General features: G+C 51.3%; 1 protein-coding gene across 1 annotated transcript in view; it reads right to left on the reverse strand.

The window, feature by feature from the left end:
• Positions 1–12,088, reverse strand: part of Machr-a (muscarinic Acetylcholine Receptor, A-type) — a 472,231-nt gene that overhangs the window by 215,823 nt on the left and 244,320 nt on the right. The window lies entirely within an intron of this gene.

The following is a 12,088-nucleotide window of genomic DNA, read 5'->3' on the forward strand; positions in this document are numbered from 1 at the left end:
GTACGAGTTCGGCCGATGCGGCGTCGGAATCCTTCCAACGGAGCTTTCCATACTGACGCCCGAGGCAGTCCATGAGCGCATGCATCTTGGGCACAAAATATGCCGGCTTCTTTCCGCCCCCGTAGTTGTACGCAAGGTGGTAGATGCCGTGGTAAAGAGCGTAGAAGACCCGAGGACCGATACGCGGATCTGGAAGGCGCTCGAGCGAAGAGTCCGGGTCACGGAGGAAGTCAAAGACCGGAAAGGGGTATCTCCAACTTGAGGAAGGGGGGCTTCCAGGCGTGAGTAGGTGCTCAGCATCCACCGTCGCCAACCGGCCCACTTGTCCAGGTCCTTCTGAGCGAAGTCTCGAAACCGGAATATGGGTGGACAGGGCCATGTAGCTCTCGATAACGCTTTTGCTCCCGGCAGCGGTCTCGTAGAGCGCCACTAGCCGCCGGAAGAGCTCATTGTGCGAAGTCACGGCGTCCGGGACAATGGGCTCCAGTTGATGGCGGCCACTGCTTCAACCAGATAATCCCGGAAGTCCTTGTCGAAATCAGTTGGGCGTACAGCGTGTCATTTAAGGCCATCTCCAGAAGGTCAAGCAACGAATTGAAGGACGCTTTGGCCGCGAGTTTTGAGGCGGCAGAGTCCATGCTCATGTGCATGATGAGGCCCGGTTCGAACCTGTTCAATCATCCGGATGCAAAGCCTGCGACGCGTTATTGGACGGGGAGCGAGATAGCCGGGGTACCGAGCGTACGCAACAGCCATTAAATCGCCGAGGTCAATCTCGTTGTCAGCAGCGATCTCTACGGCCGCGCGGAATGCGAGGTAATTAACCAAGTCCCCCAGGTGCTTGGTCAACTCTCCACTCTCCAGGGCGTGCAGGTACTTCAGTGAGTAGGTCTTAAGCGGCCTTTTGGACAGGTCCGTACCGAAGGCGTCCGCGACGATGGTTCGGATTCTACGAGCCAGGATCGGAAACTGGTCGGTCACGTCGGCGAGCTCGTCGTTGAATCCGGATCCTTCGATTTGTTGCCGGTCCATAGAGGCGGAAATGAAGCGCTCCACTTTGAACACGTTTCTCCGCGCTGTCTGGTTCGACGCGAAATCTCGCTGATGAAACCCGACAGGGCGTCATCGAGGTAGGAGTACTCGATGTCCAAGCCGAGTCGCAACGATCCCATAAGAAGGTTCGGCTGCCCGACAAGCAGTAGGACTGTTCCGGGTTCTCAACGCTGCGCTCGACGAAAGGCTGAAGAGCGGCTGGATACCGAGGCTCATGAGGTCTTTAATGAGAGTGTCGAGCTTGGCTCCATCCCTGATCGTCACCGGAAAAGGGTACAGGCCTATCCTGGCCAGGGTGTCGATCCAGTGCGTGTCCCCCTTGCGCGGGTATTCACAGCGAAGGAAGATCTCCTTGAGGGCCTCGTAACCCGGGCGGCCTCGCTGGATCACGTCAGCCAGTAGCAGCTCGTATTCGTCCAGCAGCGTGTCATCTACAGACACGCGAGCGGCGCCGTAGGGCAGCTTGTGCGCCATTTCCCAGCGCTTGCAGACATAGGCGTAGAAGTCGTCGCACGGCTCTTGTGGAACTCGACCTGGCGGAAGAGGGCGTCACCGACTTTCTCGCAGGCCACCGTGGAGCAAACGCGCGAAGCGCTGTCTGACCCCGGGTCATTCCCCAGCTGGTATGGTCTGATGACGGCCGGTGCGCGGGCGTCCGCGCGGTCATCATCTTCAGGCAACTGCTCGCCCAGGGCGCCCGGGCCAAGCCGGCGGGGCCGCCACCGAGGCCGAGGAGACGCCACGGGAGCAGTCCAATTGCCAGTGAGATGACAGAGATGAAGATGGCGCCTGCTGCCAGGATGCAAAGCACCGTGCTGCCGTAGCTGCGAGACCCGTCGCTGTGGTCTCTGGGGGTCGCTCTGCGACGGTGACCTCGACGCCGGCGGCTGAGGAGCGGGCCGGCGAGGCAGCGCGCGCAGTGCCCCCAGCCAGCAGCGTCGACCGCATGGGCAGCTCCTCCGAGGACTCCGACTGCATGGCTGGTTCTTGGTCCTCGGTGTCGGGCGGAGGAGCGAATGGGCGGGGTGGCCGGGAGCCACAGACAGGCGCTGAGCTCCGAGAAGATGCTCTTCTTCTTCTACGTCATTGCCGCGTGCATGGAATGCACGGCCGCAAGCACGCATCTGTTTGCGCGCTTCTACGTCCTCTACCCCTGGTAAGCTGCACACATCTACATGGCGAGTGGGCTTTACTTGATGGGAGTTCTAAATGCTAGACGGTGTCCGCAAGTAAGCTCAACCAGGACTTGTGACACCGTGTGATCATCTGGCAGTATTTTAGGTGCTGAGTACCTTAAGATCTCGCGATGTCCGTCCGCCGCCCGACGGTGTCTCCCCAAAATAACAGCGAGCTACACGAGAGGCGCTACGCGCAAACACGAAATCACATTCAAAACACAAGCAGTCGTTTCACTTCGTTTCATTTCGGGCAAATAAATCCCACTATGTCCACGCCGTGAACAATGCCGAGGGTGTGAAGCACTGGGACGAGACTTGTCTTGCGTGTGCGTTTGTCATTTACAGTGCACTTACTGCCCCTCATATCATTTAATAAACTTTGGGTGCATCATCGTGCACGGACGATAACACTCATCCACACAATACACACAAATTGCGTCCCAATGCTTCGCGCCCTCGGCATCGTTCACGCCTTGGAGAGGGTGTGCTCTTTTGTTGTACTTGCCCTTAACGTTCTGTGTCCGCATGCCATCATTTACCGCAGTAAACCTGCGTAGCAGGTGACGTCATTTTATTTTTTTCTAAGCAGGCCGTCCAGTGTTGGCGCTTCACTAATTTTCTATTTCCTAGCTATTTCTAATTTGCTCTTCCCATTTGCACGCAGTTTCCTAATTTGCTTGTTCGAAATTCGAAAAAGCCAAAGCCCCCCCCCCCCCTTTTTTAAAAAAGAAAGATGGTTAATACGCGAAGCTCTCTGCCACGCAACCTAAGTCAAAGTCAAAGAGAAAAATCCAAACTGCTTCGACCCTGTCGAATGGCGAAACGGGATGGACGTCCACTTTGTTACGAGGGGAGCCCTAGTTCGATTTCGACCAAGCGAAGCGTTGTTTCTTGAGGCGCTTTGCGTTTCGTTGTGATCATCCTCATAGACAAAGAAACAAACACGAAAACAAAACCGCTACGATGATATAGCGGTTAAGAAGTCGTTAGTAAGTATGGCCAGGCTTCCGCTTTCAAAGCGGGTAAGCAGATTAAGCAAGTACCCCCATAATTTTAAGCAGCAACGTTACAATTATAGTCATGTATATTCGGCTCGCAAGCAGCTCACGACTACACGAAGAACGCCGCTTTCACGTCGCAAAGTTTATATACGCTCCTAAAAAGGTAAAAAAGTAAAGCCGGAGAAATAAAAAAAAAACTATAAATCCTGAGTAGAAAAAGAAATATGGCAGCCCGACATTCCGGTGAAAACCGCACAGCACCGCTTCTAGGTTTCTTTTACTAACAAAATATATTCTCTGTTTTTGTTTGTCTTTAGGGTACGCCGACATGCAATTCTGATCGGAACAAAAGCGAAGTGTAATCATATCCTGGAAAGGCAGCTGGGGCATTTGCCGTATTTTTCGAGATACCGAAGAGAGCGCTTTCAGGAGCTGCGGTACACGAGAGTATTCTGACAGCTCGCGAAGTAGACATCAAGAGAAATAACCAAAACGCGGGGCGGAATAAACGTACCTTCAGCGCGCAGCGAGTCGGGATTTTGCGGCGTAAATTCGCTTTTGGAAACGCGGAGTTCCTACTGCCGTCGTTTCACCGCTGTTCGTCAGCTCCCCTGTTTTTTTGTTGCAACATTTCATATCTTTGCGGCAGTGAAATTTCCCCTCCCTTTTTCTCATCACCTAATTTACCTTCTAGACCTCGTTGCAACGAACTTCGAAAGAGGTTGGCTTCGCCGCTAAGCCTTGCTAGCGTGCCGTGAAGCAACCTTGTTATTCTACTCGCAGCTTCGCAGTCATACTTTTTTCCCCCTCGTCGTCAACCATTTTTCTTTTCCGCTGCAGGACTTCGACTAGGAGGAGAAATGAGAATTTCAGAGGCGTGCGGAAAACTCCAAATAGAATAAAAGCAAGTCAGACGGGAAGCAGTGAAAAGCATTGGTGAAAAAAAAAAAAGAAATAATGAGGAAGGTAGACACGGGTTTGTTCAAACGCGCGTTGGATTTGGACTTCAGAAACGAGCCCACCCCTCCGAATTTCGTTCCCTTGACATTTGTCAAAAGCGGGGTACGCGACAGGACAGACAAATACGCTGCACTTTGTTTCTCAGCGCTTGTTACAGTGGGCAAGTCACGTGGGTAAACAAAGGCGATCTGTGCTCCCTGTGCATTCCGGAAGGCGGAAAGAATCATTCCAAAACTCGCTTTCTTAAAATTGCGTTTTTCGTCCTTGGTCCCGAGTCAAACCCGTGGACCTTGTGTTCGCTGGCGGCGAAGGATTGTTCTGTTGCCGTTTGCGGAGAGGCGCTCAGTGCTGTTGCTTCGGTTGTATTTTGAACGAGTCCTGCCAGTGTTCCGGCCCTATTTCACGACGGCCTGGGACAAATGAAGCGCCTTCAGGTTGGATATATTGCTGACATAGGCAGCGTTGCCTTTGCGTTCATTTTATAGGAGTACGGGATGACGGGATGTGAATGGTATATTTTTCCACAAGTGAAACAACAGAAAGAAAAATTGCAAGAATGGCATTAAGAAAAAAAATTGCGAACCTCCCAATGTCATCAAGCGCAAACTCGGGCTTCTGCGTACTTCTGAATGCCATCTAGCGAGCGTGAACGGAACATGAACTCTGAGCATGATGATGGCGAAAATGCTGCTGCTGATGATGATGACAGCTGCGACGGTTCCGATAGTGACTAATAATGCTTTGCTGGATCACAGTTATGATACTTGTTGGAGCAACATCTCTATGATGGACGTAAACTGTGATCATGATGATGAAAATGTTCCTGATGTTGCTTCTGATGATTATGATGATGATGGCCACAATGGTTGTGATGGTGCCTTCTTATGCCTTGTTCCATCGCAGTACTGATACAAATTAGAGCAACGTACCTCCTTATGATGTCACAAAACTTATAAGGTCGCTTTTCTTTATGTAAGCACACCAAAGGCCATAAAAATAGAAACTGAGTGTTTCTCCTATACTTCTACAGCCCGTTGCGCGGTTTACATTTTGTTTAAATCCGGCTGCTCTTTGCGATGTTTAAAAATGAGCGCCAATCCATTCTGTGAAGGTGGCTGGAAAGCGAAGCTGTAAGGGACATCCACGACAACTAACCATTCGACGTCACGTGAATTCCCACACGTGGCTCTACAAAGAGTGAATCCAGAGACAAGGGAAATACGCTTAACCACACCCTTTATTGCTTCACAGATATTCTTTGCTATGGTAACATCAAGGCATGAGTCGTGAACGGTGGTGGGTTAAGCTGTATTGGTGAAGCGCATGCGTGAAAACTCCTTTTTTATAAAATTAAAAGAAGCTCAAAGCCAGCGTTAGACGATCTCGCATCTCCGCCTCTGCCACCGCGAACGGAGACGATGAGATCGGCGGCAGACGCGGAGAAGTGCGATGCCATGCGTTGGTGTAAGCTTCCGTTAATTTTTTGTAACTTCTAGCGCATGCGCAGTGCGCGCACCCAGCCGCTACACGTGCCGTAGGCGGAGGGCACAGCGGCGCGAGAGGTCGCGTGACGCTACCACTTGGAATTCAGCGCGAACGCAGCGGGTAAACCCGCTGATGGGCTCGGTGAGTGCACCGTCTGTCTCATCTGTCTCCGCGTGGGCTCGTGGCTCACTCGGTAAGACAAAGGGCTCTCACTCCGTTTCTCTATTCATTTCAGGTTCGATTCCTGGCGGTGCCAGTTACTTCTTTTATTTATTCGCGTGCGTTTTCTGTTTACACAAACGGTCGCGTCAGAACCCTTGTGGGGTAGAGGTAAAAAGCTTCGCTTTTAAAATTTGCACTGAGTGTAATACACTACGAACCCTGTTTCAAGAGCTGAGTGGTAGGCTAGTTGGTGTTTTGAAATTATCGATGCACAGCGAACAGAAACAGGACACGCAGGACATCCCTTTTATGCGCCACCAAGAACAAAGCGCCATCAAGAATTGTGTGGTTTAACGTACCGAGGCAACACAGGCGATGAAGGACGCCGTAATGGAGGGCTCCAGATTATATTTACCACCTGGGGAGGACCTTTAACGTGCCCCAAATCTCGACACACACGGGCGTTTTCGGTTCTCGACTCCATTAGAAAAACTGGTGGGAATCGAACCCACGTCCTTCGGCTCAGCTGCACAACGCCTTATCCACTGAGCCACCGCGGCGGGTAAGAATTGTCGGTATTTTGCAGGCGCTGACGTTGTAGCATTGCCCTAGCACCCTGCTATGCCGCAGCTTACATTGCCTCGTTCATGCTCCGGTAACTCCGGTGATCGAGCACACGTGCATTCTGGCCGTCAGACAGACAGACAGAGAGAGAGAGAGAGAGAGAGAGAGAGAGAGAGAGAGAGAGAGAGAGAGAGAGAGAGAGAGAGAGAGAGAGAGAGAGAGACAGACAGACAGACAGAGAGAGAGAGAGAGAGAGAGAGAGAGAGAGAGAGACAGACAGACAGAGAGAGAGAGAGAGAGAGAGAGAGAGAGAGAATCTTATAAAAATACTCAAGCGTTATACTGAATTCAGAAGGGCAATGGGGCGGGAGTGCGTGCGCACATGCTTGTTTAGGCAAGGGGACCTACTCATTTATCCCAGCACACGTCTAGGTGGGAGCAACGCAGGATAACTAATGCACGCACACAGGCGAACGCTCACTCCCACCGGCGCGCGCCACTTCGTTCGGTCCCGGGCGCACGGCGCGTCGGCGCTGTTCCTCGCATCTGGAAATTGCGGGCAATGCATCAACGTCGCCCGAACGAAACCGGGGGATTCGCATGCGAAACAACTGATGGAGCGCACGCCGTCGCTGCATCCTCCCTCTTCCGCATCGGCCCTCTCCCCGCCATCCTCGTTTCTTCTTATTTTAGAGCGAAGCCATCTATGCCTCAGTGATGGGGATGCCGTTAGGCCAAAAGGCATTGCAGGAAAGCCACCTTTACAGAATCAGTTGTTCAAGAAAAAAACCCTGCCGTGGTCGGAATCAAGCCCGGGTCTCTCACGTAATAAAGCCGTCGCCTATCTGGTTGCGCCATCGTCACATTGGAATCTCTCAGCATTTTCTTTGGGTTCGTTACGCGGGCTTTGTCTTTGGGCTTGGAGTTTGGATTTTGGACTTTAAGAGCGTCGATTTTGCACTTGATTTCCTGAGTTTTCATGGAGAAAACTTCGCGTAATAACCATCTTTCCCTAAGAAGGGGGCTTTGATTTTTCTCCGTCCATCCAGCTTAGTACTGTATTTGTTGCACCAGATCTGCCCCTGAGTAACTACAAGTTTAAAAGTATTGCGCCAAAACTGCTCGTATGGTTTGGTCTGTCATAATTGGGGAACAACGTAAACGGACGAATGCACGATCAAAGTTAGGAGAGACGCGGCGCTATGCTTTGTAGGGACGCAGCCCCTGCGTGCACCCGCGTGTGGTGATTACAGTGCAGCGAGCGCGCGTCGTGCTCCGATAGTGATGTAAGTGCGTCATGTGCTTGTGCGTGTGTGTGTGCGGGTAAACAGTTAGCGGACAAGGAACACGTGTGGTGCGTACCAAAGCCCGGAACATGTGCTTAACTGCCAAGTCTGGTAAAAAGACTGTTTTCACGGGTGCGGTAAGGACGAGTTGGACTGAAAGACTCGGCGGCAGCCGAAACCAGGATGAGAGCAGCAAGGGGCAGACAACCGGACCGACGACCCGTGGCCAGCTCGGACTAACCAGCCCATGTGGTGGGCCCACACGGAGTGGCTGGTACAAGGACTTGACCGTTGTCGGGAGTGTAGAGCGAAGCGTTGTGTTATTTTTCTGCACAATCACTCCAGTGCGTTTTTTTTCGTAGTGTCGCGTTGTTTACATGACTGTATGTGTTACGAGCTGCTGTTTCTACTCATGTCATTTTTGTTTTGCTCTCCCGGAATACACCAGTGAATCCTGTTTCTTTCGCGTCGGCGTCACTTCGTCGGGCGGGGTCAGGGTCGCGAACCCTTCGCACATGAAGGAGGTTCCTTCGTCTTGTATCTTTCTTCTTCTCGTCCGTGAGCGCTGTCATCCAGTTATGCCAAACCTGGACACGCAGGTTTTCATAAATACACACGGGCCGCTTTCCGCGTCCGCCGTGACACGAATGATGTGAAAGCCCCGACGCGCGTGTGCTCGAACTTCCGAACACGTTCTTCACCACACGACCCAAATTAAACCGTTTCTGCATGCGCCCAGCGCATGCACAAACTGCTTGTCGGAGCCGTCAAGCCCAAGTTTAACCTTATTCCCACAAATTTGAGGCACCCTTAACACGGAATAAAGTTTGCAGGGGCTGGGAATTTTTTTTTTGTAACAGCCAGCGAAATTAGGATATGCCGTTGCTTAGCGACCGAAATTAATTGCTATGTCCGGCCGACAGCAAGGCGGCTAATTCATTATTCCAGGTGACCGCTACGAGGGCTAAAGAATCTCCTTTCCACAAGAAGCACTCTACCCGGCGGGCAAGGCACCACAGTGATTAATTTGGTCGCTGCTCCCGCGCGCGAAAATACAAACTTTGGCGAGCGTGCGTACAACCCTAAGTGAACAAAGGTGATCTTGAGCTTTGGAAACTTTGTCGTTATTTTTTGGCCAGTTGTGAATACATACTAGGAAGGGGGATTACGTTCAACGTAGCGAAGCATCGGTACACTCGCATCTCTTCGCGCAATTTCGTGCCTTTTGTTTGTGGAACAAACACTAATTATAAAGTTCGTTAAAGTAACGCTCGTGCCCGGAAAATGCTGGACTTCTCCCGTTCGAAGATGACGAAGTTGTCTTATATTATGCATCAATGCCACTGCTTGTAAATCTCCTTCCTCATGGTTCTATGAGACCGAAAGCGGAAGTATCCAGAGAGAGAGAGAGAGAGAGAGAGAGAGAGAGAGAGAGAGAGACATTTATTGAACAGCCAAAGGGGCTAAGCTCAAAGTATGGGCGGGTTCGGGTGTGCGGGACCTGGGGGACTTGGCCATTCTCACACGGATCGCTGAGGTGAGGGAGCCTGGCAACATAGGCACCGGCTGAGGCCCACTGCTGAAACTCCAACGCTTTGGCTGCTGGGCCTCCCGCAAGGGGCTCAACATGATAAAAGTTTCTCTCTCTCTCTCTCTCTCTCTCTCTCTCTCTCTCTCTCTCTCTCTCTCTCTCTCTCTCTCTCTCTCTCTCTCTCCTTCGTCCAGGGCTCCATTCTCCCTCGCTGCTCTCCAGGGCCTAAGGGTCCATCTAGAATCCTGGGTCGTAGCTTGCCAGAGCTGCCTCCAATAGCACAAACTAATTGACGTTATTGTCTGGTGAGGGCCTGATGTGGTTCACGTCAACCCCATGTAGCGTGATAAAGGCAAGAGGACCTTCGACATTTGTCCCAGTTTTTATAGGGTGGTTGTGGGTACGTTATGGCTACCCGTGTCTTGATAGTGAATGTGTTTGTAATTGTATGAGTGTTTGGGTTTCGAAAGCCATGAGGCTTGTGTTCGGGATGGGGTACTTGGCTCGAAGCTGTCGCTGAGTCCTCAGTCGTTCTCCAAAAGCCGGACATGAGGGGTCATAGGAGTGCGAATAGTAGGCTCCGCGGTTGGTGAGATCCCTAAGTCCGCCCCTCTCGCTACCCTCCAGTCTCTCATGACCTAGTGTCCAGGTGATTCGGCGGGCTTGACTGGCCTGCGTGGGCGGCATTTGTTCATAGATGCGCCCATTGATTATGCTTTCGATAGATGTTTTTAAAGTCGGTTATTATATGATGGTTTTGTTCTTGGTATTCGCCCCACCTTATGGCTAGTAGCAGGGCGCCGGTCTCTGCCTCTTCTGGGCTAGTGTTCTTGAATGTGAGGCAGTATCAAAGGTCTCCCGCCCGGTCGACGACTAGTATAGACGACGTGTCCCTATTGTAGAAGGCGGCGCCCGTGTAGACCGCGCTAACATCTTTCACGAGTCAAGTCTTTAGGGAGGGCGACTCTGGCTTGTCTTTTCTCCTTGAGCAAGTTGCGGCCCATGTTTCTCGGAGGCGTAGATACTGGCAGTTTCCTTCTCACCTTACTGATGACTTCGCTATCGTTTCTGTTACGGATGTCGGTAGGGGACCCGACCCTTTGAAAGAGGGCTCTGCCCGTTTTGTTTTATGCAGGCGGTCTTTGTGACAGATATGCAGTGATTCACGAATTTCATCGAAGGTGTTTGATATACCTTGCCCCGTTTGTTTTAAGCTGGCTTTACAGGAAGGGAGCCCGAGGGCCGGCTTATAGGCTGTGCGCTGTATGCTGTTGGTCTCTTGCTTGTTAAAGGGGCTCTGTAACATTTCCGACAAACTCTTTCACTCTTTCCTTCGCGTCTGGAAGCCCCCCGAAAGCTACAGTTATAGCCAGCACGAAGCGGGACTGCGCAATGGGCATACCCGCCTTCCGTTTTTGCTTCGCTTTTGTGACTTTTTTTTACAAAGTGGCTATCTAATGTGCTTAATTGCTACGACTGAGAGGAAGCCGGCCAATAGCCGCTACACCGCTCTAATGACGTCATTCGAGCACTGGAAGAACGTAAAGATCGAGAAAGAGAAAAAAAATTGTGGTTGATTCCTCTTTCATAGGAATCGGTAAAACACGAAAGTGAAAGGTGCCTTCACAGGAGCAGTTGAATGTTGAAGGACCCTCCTTCATGTGCGAAGGGTTTGCGAGCCTGACTTCGTGAGGCAAAGTGACGCCAAAACGCAAAAATTTATTCCGGGGCAACAAAACCAAAAATGACGTGCACAGAAACAGCAGCTGGAAACACAACGATCATGGGAACAACGCCAAAGCGGAGGGTGCCTCAATTCACGCGCGTTCCCCGTACACGAAGGCGCTGGCATCGGGACTCTAACTGTCAGCGCTAATTAGCGTCATGATGCGCTACTTCGCTTCGTCTCTCCTAGACGGCAGCACCATATGAATGAGTCATAGGTAAGGACATAAAGCACCTTCGTTCAGCTGCTTCCGTCTCTGTTCATAGCGCAGTCGGTAAAGCGCCACCTACCTCCCGTTGCTGCGAGAGGTCTCGAGCGGGCATGGGCTCGAGCCCGAGCGCCGGAGCGTCAATGGCACTTTTTCTGGCGACGACACTTCCGTGACGGACATGACGTGAGTGAGATATTGGTGTAGCCGAGCATAAAACACTTCCACGTTAAAAATCTTTTCAGCAAGTTTCTAAGTTAGTTGATGGGCATAGAGCGGCAATTTCTGGCTGAAGTACTTTGTTACCCCTTATTAATAATCACTACTGGATGTGTTTGTTTACTACATTCTGAAAACATTTAATATAAAAAAAACGGGCTAAGGAAAGTGTTGCGGGGTCTCTTTAACAATAATTTCGTCGGAAGTTGCATAGGCGCCAAGGTGCCGGATTTCGAAGAAATGGAGGGCTGTTGGGAAGGAACGAGACCGGCCGGCACGGCCATTGTGCCGGTTTTATACACTGGTATTGCTGTGCCGGCTGTATGTGATACCAGCAGAGCAGTATAGTGTCTGGTGGGAAACAACGTTTACGACAGCGAAGTTTGCCGCAATCGTTCCCTTAGCACAATTTTGTAGATTGAAGTTTTCCTTATAAACGCGGTTATGGTCTTTGCGAACCCAAGGGAACAGAAGAAAAGGTTGCAGCATGTTTTTTCACCCAAAATTCTCGGTAACGTCTGCAGGCTTAGCACTGATGACTGGCAGTGATCAAAACGCCGTAAGCGTATTGGGATCGGTAACATTTTTTTTACTTTTACCCTTGGTTAGTCATCGCCTTTCCGTTGTGCCGTACATTCCACCGCTCTACCCGTCTTTGTCACTGCGTTTGTACATACATCTGTCGAGGCTTCTAGCTACACTTTAACAGGGCTGC

The sequence above is a fragment of the Haemaphysalis longicornis genome, unplaced genomic scaffold, assembly GCF_048455015.1.
Source record: "Haemaphysalis longicornis isolate Haplotype H1 unplaced genomic scaffold, Haemaphysalis longicornis Haplotype H1 scaffold_8, whole genome shotgun sequence".
Taxonomy (NCBI): Eukaryota; Metazoa; Arthropoda; class Arachnida; order Ixodida; family Ixodidae; genus Haemaphysalis; species Haemaphysalis longicornis.